Source organism: Oncorhynchus gorbuscha, linkage group LG18 (genome assembly GCF_021184085.1).
Source record: "Oncorhynchus gorbuscha isolate QuinsamMale2020 ecotype Even-year linkage group LG18, OgorEven_v1.0, whole genome shotgun sequence".
NCBI lineage: Eukaryota > Metazoa > Chordata > Actinopteri > Salmoniformes > Salmonidae > Oncorhynchus > Oncorhynchus gorbuscha.
The window spans coordinates 77,320,659-77,330,658 of record NC_060190.1 but is presented as its reverse complement, the minus strand read 5'-3'; the positions used below and the strand labels follow the sequence as shown (position 1 = coordinate 77,330,658).

At 42.6% G+C, this 10,000-nt stretch overlaps 1 pseudogene; it reads left to right on the top strand.

Annotated features, from left to right (window-relative positions):
• Positions 1-10,000, top strand: part of LOC124002477 — a 189,790-nt pseudogene that overhangs the window by 138,080 nt on the left and 41,710 nt on the right.

The following is a 10,000-nucleotide window of genomic DNA, read 5'->3' as shown; positions in this document are numbered from 1 at the left end:
GGGAGGGAGAGATATACAGAGAGAGAGGGGGAGAGAGAGGGAGGGAGAGAGATACAGAGAGAGAGAGGGGGAGAGAAAGGGAGAGAGAGAGAGGGATGGAGAGAGATACAGAGAGAGAGGGGGAGAGAGAGAGAGGGAGGGGGAGAAATACAGAGAGAGAGGGAGGGAGGGGGAGGGGAGAGAAAGAGAGAAAAATACATTAAGAGAGATTAAGATAGAGAGACAGGAAGTCACTGCCTCGTTTGCATACGGATATTCATCTCCAGGTTATTTTGAATGCAAACGTATATTTTCTCTCCCGTCCATTCCAAGCGGTGCTCAAGCGATTTAGGAGTTAGCGCTGAAAGAATACTAATACGATCCTTCCAAACGCCAAACCCCTTGATCATTTATACACACGTTCTATTTGGAGAGAAATACATAATCATGCGTGCATTACGTTGAGAAGACGCAGGGGAGACTATAGGTTTGAGTCAAGGAAGATTGGTACGGATTCAGGTCACGTAGCCTCTAAACTGATGTGATGGGCGGCTGGACAGCCCATGCTATTTACATTTCAAACGCTACTAGAGACCTGCTACGGCTAATTGATTAGTGCAATGCTACGGCTAATTGATTAGTGTAATGTTACGGCTAATTGATTAGTTCAATGCTACAGCTAATTGATTAGTGCAATGCTACAGGTAATTGATTAATGCAATGCTACGGCTAATTGATTGGTGCAATGCTACGGCTAATTGATTAGTGCAATGCTACAGCTAATTGATTAGTGCAATGCTACAGGTAATTGATTAATGCAATGCTACGGCTAATTGATTGGTGCAATGCTACGGCTAATTGATTAGTGCAATGCTACGGCTAATTGATTAGCGCAATGCTACATCTAATTGATTAGCGTAATGCTACAGCTAATTGATTGGTGCAATGCTACGGCTAATTGATTGGTACAATGCTACGGCTAATTGATTAGCGCAATGCTACAGCTAATTGATTGGTGCAATGCTACAGCTAATTGATTGGTGCAATGTTACGGCTAATTGATTAGTTCAATGCTACGGCTAATTTATTGGTGTAATGCTACGGCTAATTGAATGGTGCAATATTACGGCTAATTGATTAGTGTAATGACACAGCTAATTGATTGGTGCAATGTTACGGCTAATTGATTAGTTCAATGCTACAGGTAATTGATTAGTGCAATGCTACGGCTAATTGATTAGTGCAATGCTACGGATAATTTATTAGTGTAATGCCACAGCTAATTGATTGGTGCAATGTTACGGCTAATTGATTAGTTCAATGCTATGGCTAATTGATTAGTTCAATGCTACGGCTAATTGATTAGTTCAATGCTACGGCTAATTGATTAGTTCAATGCTACGGCTAATTGATTAGTTCAATGCTACGGCTAATTGATTAGTTCAATGCTACGGCTAATTGATTAGTTCAATGCTACGGCTAATTGATTAGTTCAATGCTACGGCTAATTGATTAGTGCAATGCTATGGCTAATTTATTGGTGTAATGCTACGGCTAATTGATTAGTTCAATGCTACGGCTAATTGATTAGTTCAATGCTACGGCTAATTGATTAGTTCAATGCTACGGCTAATTGATTAGTTCAATGATTTTGGATGATATTTATTACCTATAGCTTAATTAAAGAGATTGTGTGTGTGTGTGTGTGTGTGTGTGTGTGTGTGTGTGTGTGTGTGTGTGTGTGTGTGTGTGTGTGTGTGTGTGTGTGTGTGTGTGTGTGTGTGTGTGTGTGTGTGTGTGTGTGTGTGTGTGTGTGTGTGTGTGAAATAGAGAGGTCTATGTCTAACTAGTGGACATAAATCCTTGGACCTCTAGTGGTTAGAGCAGGTAGCCTAGTGGTTAGAGCAGGTAGCCTAGTGGTTCGAGCAGGTAGCCTCGTGTTTAGAGCAGGTAGCCTAGTGGTTAGAGCAGGTAGCCTAGTGGTTAGAGCAGGTAGCCTCGTGTTTAGAGCAGGTAGCCTAGTGGTTAGAGGCAGGTAGCCTAGTGGTTAGAGCAGGTAGCCTAGTGGTTAGAGCAGGTAGCCTAGTGGTTAGAGCAGGTAGCCTAGTGGTTAGAGGCAGGTAGCCTAGTGGTTAGAGAGGCAGGTATTGGTGTGCAAAAGAGCAGAAAAGTAAATAAATAAAAACAGTATGGGGATGAGGTGCAAACTAAACTCTCAATGTTACAGGTGGTGTTTATACGAGTATAGGAATGGTATAGTTGGAGACTTTTATCTCCCTCACCAACTTCAAACATCTGCTATCTGAGCAGCTAACCGATCGCTGCAGCTGTACATAGTCTATCGGTAAATAGCCCACCCATTTTTACCTACCTCATCCCCATACTGTTTTTATTTATTTACTTTTCTGCTCTTTTGCACACCAATATCTCTACCTGTACATGACCATCTGATCATTTATCACTTCAGTGTTAATCTGCAATATTGTAATTATTCGCCTACCTCCTCATGCGTTTTGCACACATTGTATATAGACTCCCCTTTTTTTCTACTGTGTTATTGACTTGTTAATTGTTTACTCCATGTGTAACTCTGTGTTGTCTGTTCACACTGCTATGCTTTATCTTGGCCAGGTCGCAGTTGCAAATGAGAACTTGTTCTCAACTAGCCTACCTGGTTAAATAAATGTGTTCTCAACTAGCCTACCTGGTTAAATAAAGGTGTTCTCAACTAGCCTACCTGGTTAAATAAAGGTGTTCTCAACTAGCCTACCTGGTTAAATAAAGGTGTTCTCAACTAGCCTACCTGGTTAAATAAAGGTGTTCTCAACTAGCCTACCTGGTTAAATAAAGGTGTTCTCAACTAGCCTACCTGGTTAAATAAATGTGTTCTCAACTAGCCTACCTGGTTAAATAAATGTGTTCTCAACTAGCCTACCTGGTTAAATAAATGTGTTCTCAACTAGCCTACCTGGTTAAATAAATGTGTTCTCAACTAGCCTAACTGGTTAAATAAATGTGTTCTCAACTAGCCTACCTGGTTAAATAAATGTGTTCTCAACTAGCCTACCTGGTTAAATAAATGTGTTCTCAACTAGCCTACCTGGTTAAATAAATGTGTTCTCAACTAGCCTAACTGGTTAAATAAATGTGTTCTCAACTAGCCTACCTGGTTAAATAAATGTGTTCTCAACTAGCCTACCTGGTTAAATAAATGTGTTCTCAACTAGCCTACCTGGTTAAATAAATGTGTTCTCAACTAGCCTACCTGGTTAAATAAATGTGTTCTCAACTAGCCTACCTGGTTAAATAAATGTGTTCTCAACTAGCCTACCTGGTTAAATAAAGGTGTTCTCAACTAGCCTACCTGGTTAAATAAATGTGTTCTCAACTAGCCTACCTGGTTAAATAAATGTGTTCTCAACTAGTCTACCTGGTTAAATAAAGGTGTTCTCAACTAGCCTACCTGGTTAAATAAATGTGTTCTCAACTAGCCTACCTGGTTAAATAAATGTGTTCTCAACTAGCCTACCTGGTTAAATAAATGTGTTCTCAACTAGCCTACCTGGTTAAATAAAGGTGTTCTCAACTAGCCTACCTGGTTAAATAAAGGTGTTCTCAACTAGCCTACCTGGTTAAATAAAGGTGTTCTCAACTAGCCTACCTGGTTAAATAAATGTGTTCTCAACTAGCCTACCTGGTTAAATAAAGGTATTCTCAACTAGCCTACCTGGTTAAATAAAGGTGTTCTCAACTAGCCTACCTGGTTAAATAAAGGTGTTCTCAACTAGCCTACCTGGTTAAATAAAGGTGTTCTCAACTAGCCTACCTGGTTAAATAAAGGTGTTCTCAACTAGCCTACCTGGTTAAATAAAGGTGTTCTCAACTAGCCTACCTGGTTAAATAAAGGTGTTCTCAACTAGCCTACCTGGTTAAATAAATGTGTTCTCAACTAGCCTACCTGGTTAAATAAAGGTATTCTCAACTAGCCTACCTGGTTAAATAAAGGTGTTCTCAACTAGCCTACCTGGTTAAATAAAGGTGTTCTCAACTAGCCTACCTGGTTAAATAAAGGTGTTCTCAACTAGCCTACCTGGTTAAATAAAGGTGTTCTCAACTAGCCTACCTGGTTAAATAAAGGTGTTCTCAACTAGCCTACCTGGTTAAATAAAGGTGTTCTCAACTAGCCTACCTGGTTAAATAAAGGTGTTCTCAACTAGCCTACCTGGTTAAATAAAGGTGTTCTCAACTAGCCTACCTGGTTAAATAAAGGTGTTCTCAACTAGCCTACCTGGTTAAATAAAGGTGTTCTCAACTAGCCTACCTGGTTAAATAAAGGTGTTCTCAACTAGCCTACCTGGTTAAATAAAGGTGTTCTCAACTAGCCTACCTGGTTAAATAAAGGTGTTCTCAACTAGCCTACCTGGTTAAATAAAGGTGGGAAAAAAGAAAAGAAATATGAACCCTCAATTGACCAGCACTTAGCCTTGTAGGGTCACTGTGCTATGTGGTTCTTTCTGCTCAATTACTAAAAACTTTAAAGTACAGGCCTTCTACAACCAATCAGCTTTGTTCTCTCTAGGACCTTTCAACTCTGGTAGCCAATGGCACGGTCACCAGCAAGCCTCCCGTCACCCTACGATTGGTCATTCCTGCCAGCCAATGTGGCTCTCTCATCGGGAAGGGCGGCTCCAAGATCAAGGAGATCAGAGAGGTGAGTGTTTCTCTTCAACATCTGTTCTCTCCATAGCCTAGTGGTTAGAGGAGGCAGATAGCCTAGTGGTTAGAGGAGGCAGATAGCCTAGTGGTTAGAGGAGGCAGGTAGCCTAGTAGTTAGAGGAGGCAGGTAGCCTAGTGGTTAGAGGAGGCAGGTAGCCTAGTGGTTAGAGGAGGCAGGTAGCCTAGTGGTTAGAGGAGGCAGGTAGCCTAGTGGTTAGAGGAGGCAGATAGCCTAGTGATTAGAGGAGGCAGGTAGCCTAGTGGTTAGAGGAGGCAGATAGCCTAGTGGTTAGAGGAGGCAGATAGCATAGTGGTTAAAGGAGGCAGATAGGCTAGTGGTTAGAGGAGGCAGATAGCCTAGTGGTTAGAGGAGGCAGATAGCCTAGTGGTTAGAGGAGGCAGATAGCCGAGTGGTTAGAGGAGGCAGATAGCCTAGTGGTTAGAGGGGGCAGATAGAATAGTGGTTAAAGGAGGCAGATAGCCTAGTGGTTAGAGGAGGCAGATAGCCTAGTGGTTAGAGGAGGCAGATAGCCTAGTGGTTAGAGGAGACACAGACATCTCCAGCAAAACATTATATTACTTTTAATACCTGCAAAAGCTAAATAAACTCCTTGAACTATTTGAACCACTATTCAAACCATTTGAACCACTTGAATCACTTGAACCACTATTCGAACCATTTGAACCACTATTCAACCCATTTGAACCACTTGAACCATTTGAACCACTATTCAACCAATTTGAACCACTATTCAAACCATTTGAACCACTATTTGAACCACTATTGGAACCACTATTTGAACCACTATTTGAACCACTATTTGAACCCCTATTTGAACCACTATTTGAACCTCTATTTGAACACCACACAAACACATTTGAACTTGAGAGGAGAATTGTTTTTAGACAGTTGAGAAAGTGTCTGTGTCTATTTGCAATTTAAATATGAGACAGAATTGAAAGGTAAACACAAATTCTCTAGTAAAGCAGATAAATAAATTAACTGTGTATTTTCTCTTGTAAAGCAGATAAATAAATGAACTGTGTATTTCTCTTGTAAAGCAGATAAATAAATGAACTGTGTAATTTCTCTTGTAAAGCAGATAAATAAATGAACTGTGTAATTTCTCTTGTAAAGCAGATAAATAAATGAACTGTGTATTTTCTCTTGTAAAGCAGATAAATAAATGAACTGTGTATTTTCTCTTGTAAAGCAGATAAATAAATGAACTGTGTATTTTCTCTTGTAAAGCAGATACATAAATGAACTGTGTATTTTCTCTTGTAAAGCAGATAAATAAATGAACTGTGTATTTTCTCTTGTAAAGCAGATACATAAATAAACTGTGTATTTTCTCTTGTAAAGCAGATAAATAAATGACCTGTGTATTTTCTCACTCAACAGACCACCGGGGCACAAGTACAGGTAGCTGGGGACCTTCTGCCCAACTCCACCGAGAGAGGAGTGACGATATCTGGAACCCAAGACGCCGTCATCCAGTGTGTTAAACTCATCTGCACTGTCATTCTCGAGGTACTGTACACCCGGCTAGGTTCTCAAACACTCGGCTGCATTCTCAAACACTCGGCTGCGTTCTCGAACACTCGGCTGCGTTCTCAAACACTCGGCTGAGTTCTCGAACACTCGGCTGAGTTCTCGAACACTCGGCTGCGTTCTCGAACACTCGGCTGTGTTCTCGAACACTCGGCTGCGTTCTCGAACACTCGGCTGCGTTCTCGAACACTCGGCTGCGTTCTCAAACACTCGGCTGCGTTCTCAAACACTCGGCTGCGTTCTCGAACACTCGGCTGCGTTCTCAAATACTTCATCCCGAAAGTTTAGCAGATATCAGTGTTGTTTTATTTGTCTCATGGTTTTCAAAAGCACGTCATTACCATGGTAAGAGATGGAAGGTCATAATTAATTAAAAGACGGACACCTTAGCAATTTTTATTGTTTACAACAAAAAAAAAACTATATATTTTTTGGGCCCATTCTAACATTCAAATGAACAGTAACTGAATGTCTCGATGCCTGTCTGCCTGCTTCATATATCAAGCCACGGCCACGTGACTCACTGTCTGTAGAAGCGAATAATGTTGATGAACGGGGTGGTGTACCTAATAAACTGGCCACTTTGTGTATATGTTGTTGTTTTTTAAACACAAGTGCAAACTTCGAGGCTATTTCAATAGTTAGTCTGATGGTGCCCTCTGATGTCATGTCTGTTTGTCTGTAATGCGATATTTAAAATGTACAACCTCTTATCTGCAAGGCTTAAGAACTAGCTTACCACAGCGAGTAGAGTATTTTGCTGAATGCTAAATGCTAAATGCTAAAACAGAGAAATCAAAGGACTTAGTTATTCCACTTTAGTCCAACATCCATCATCTATCCTTTTAGGCTGCACAACTATATTTGATTTGGTGTTTTTTTATGTCCTGAATTGTGCTGTGATGTTTTACTAAAAGCTACCTTGAGTTTAATACTGTTTTAATTTTGGTGGTCTTGTATCTAGTCACCTCCGAAAGGAGCCACTATTCCGTATCGACCCGGCCCCTCCCCAGGAACAGTCATGATCGCCGGGAACCAGGTGAGGACACACACACACACACACACACAGACACACACACACACACACAAACACACACACACACACAGACACACACACAGACACACACACACACACAAACACACACACAGACACACACACACACAAACAGACACACATGAGAAACCCCGTAACATAACACAACATAGAAAAGCATAGCGTCACATCAACCTTAACATCACATACAGTAACAGGTGAGAGAATCAGACCTACACGGGGGGGGCAAACTCAAAATGTCCGCCAGTCCACTCATTATGCCATCATTGACCTGAATGGAGATTTTATTGTAATACTCTAGGGATTTTGTATTTCTATACCCGGGGGGACCAACTCACAATATCCAGCTGAGCTCCTCGGGTCTCCACACCAGGTTGCAATACTGATTGTATATATTTTAAGTACTTCAGGTGCGATTAACAAGGGAATAGTCCTAAACCCAAGTATTTCAAATTTCGGGAATCACCTACTCTGTATTCATTCACTGGAATTTTAACATTTTTTTATTTTAAACTTTATTTAACTAGTCAGTCAGGAACATATTCTTATTTACAATGACGGCCTAACCAGGCCAAACCCACCCTTATCTCACACACACACACACACACACACACACACACACACACACACACACACACACACACACACACACACACACACACACACACACACACACACACACACACACACACACACACACACACACACACACACACACACACGTAGACACAGTTACGTGCAGCATACAATAATATCAAGATCAAAGATCTTCATGAATATTCATCATTTTCTGCCTGGGTTCAAGAGCTGCAATTCCAGAGCAGAAAATACATTGAAGTGGATATGCAGCCCTGTCCCAAATGGCACCCTATATTCCCTATCTAGTGCACTACTTTTGGCCAGAGTCCTACGGGCCCTTGTTGAAAGTAGTGCACTAGATAGGGAATAGGGTGCCATTTGGGGGACACACCTTTGTTGATGCTCGCGACTGTGATTCCCTATATCAATGTGGTAATGGAATCACACAAATGATCTTGATGTCAAATCTCTGACGTTGATGAGGAAAGAGGATGAGAATGATACTGTAGGGACACTGAACAGCGTGCCTTGAGTGAGGTTGTTTAGTACATTTACTACCCCTGACCATTGGCCTCTTTACTTAGTTATATAGGGGAGGGGGGGGGGGCAAGTTGTTGATGTCTGTAACATCCTACAGTTTGGACTGTACCAAGTCTGACCCCTGGTCTGTCTGTCTGTCTCTGTGCTTGAAGGTGTTTGAGACATCTGAATACGGATCACATCCTCTCTTCCATGTGTCCCAGGGAGGGCTGGATTTACAACAAGTGAGTATGATGTTGAGCTGATTTTTGTATATTTTATTTAACTAGGCAACTCAGTTAAGAACACATTCTGATTTACAATGACGGACTAGGAACAGTGGGTTAACTGCCTTGTTCAGGGGCAGAACGACAGATTTTTACCTTGTCAGTTCGGGGATTCGATCCAGCAACCTTTCGGTTACTGGTCCAACGCTCTAACCACTAGACAGTCAGTCACCTTGGAGCAGGTAGACACCCAACGCTCTAACCTCTAGACAGTCAGTCACCTTGGAGCAGGTAGACACCCAACGCTCTAACCTCTAGACAGTCAGTCACCTTGGAGCAGGTAGACACCCAACGCTCTAACCGCTAGACAGTCAGTCACCTTGGAGCAGGTAGACACCCAACGCTCTAACCACTAGACAGTCAGTCACCTTGGAGCAGGTAGACACCCAACGCTCTAACCACTAGACAGTCAGTCACCTTGGAGCAGGTAGACACCCAACGCTCTAACCGCTAGACAGTCAGTCACCTTGGAGCAGGTAGACACCCAACGCTCTAACCGCTAGACAGTCAGTCACCTTGGAGCAGGTAGACACCCAACGCTCTAACCACTAGACAGTCAGTCACCTTGGAGCAGGTAGACACCCAACGCTCTAACCGCTAGACAGTCAGTCACCTTGGAGCAGGTAGACACCCAACGCTCTAACAACTAGACAGTCAGTCACCTTGGAGCAGGTAGACACCCAACGCTCTAACCGCTAGACAGTCAGTCACCTTGGAGCAGGTAGACACCCAACGCTCTAACCGCTAGACAGTCAGTCACCTTGGAGCAGGTAGACAGTTGTCACCTTGAAGCAGGTAGACACCCAACGCTCTAACCACTAGACAGTCAGTCTCCTTGGAGCAGGTAGACAGTCAGTCTCCTTGGAGCAGGTAGACAGTCAGTTTCCTTGGAGCAGGTAGACAGTCAAATCAAATCAAATTTATTTATATAGCCCTTCGTACATCAGCTGATATCTCAAAGTGCTGTACAGAAACCCAGCCTAAAACCCCAAACAGCAAGCAATGCAGGTGTAGAAGCACGGTGGCTAGGAAAACAACTCCCTAGAAAGGCCAAAACCTAGGAAGAAACCTAGAGAGGAACCAGGCTATCAGGGGTGGCCAGTCCTCTTCTGGCTGTGCCGGGTGGAGATTATAACAGAACATGGCCAAGATGTTCAAATGTTCATAAATGACCAGCATGGTCGAATAATAACAAGGCAGAACAGTTGAAACTGGAGCAGCAGCACAGTCAGGTGGACCAGGGACAGCAAGGAGTCATCATGTCAGGTAGTCCTGGGGCACGGTCCTAGGGCTCAGGTCCTCCGAGAGAGA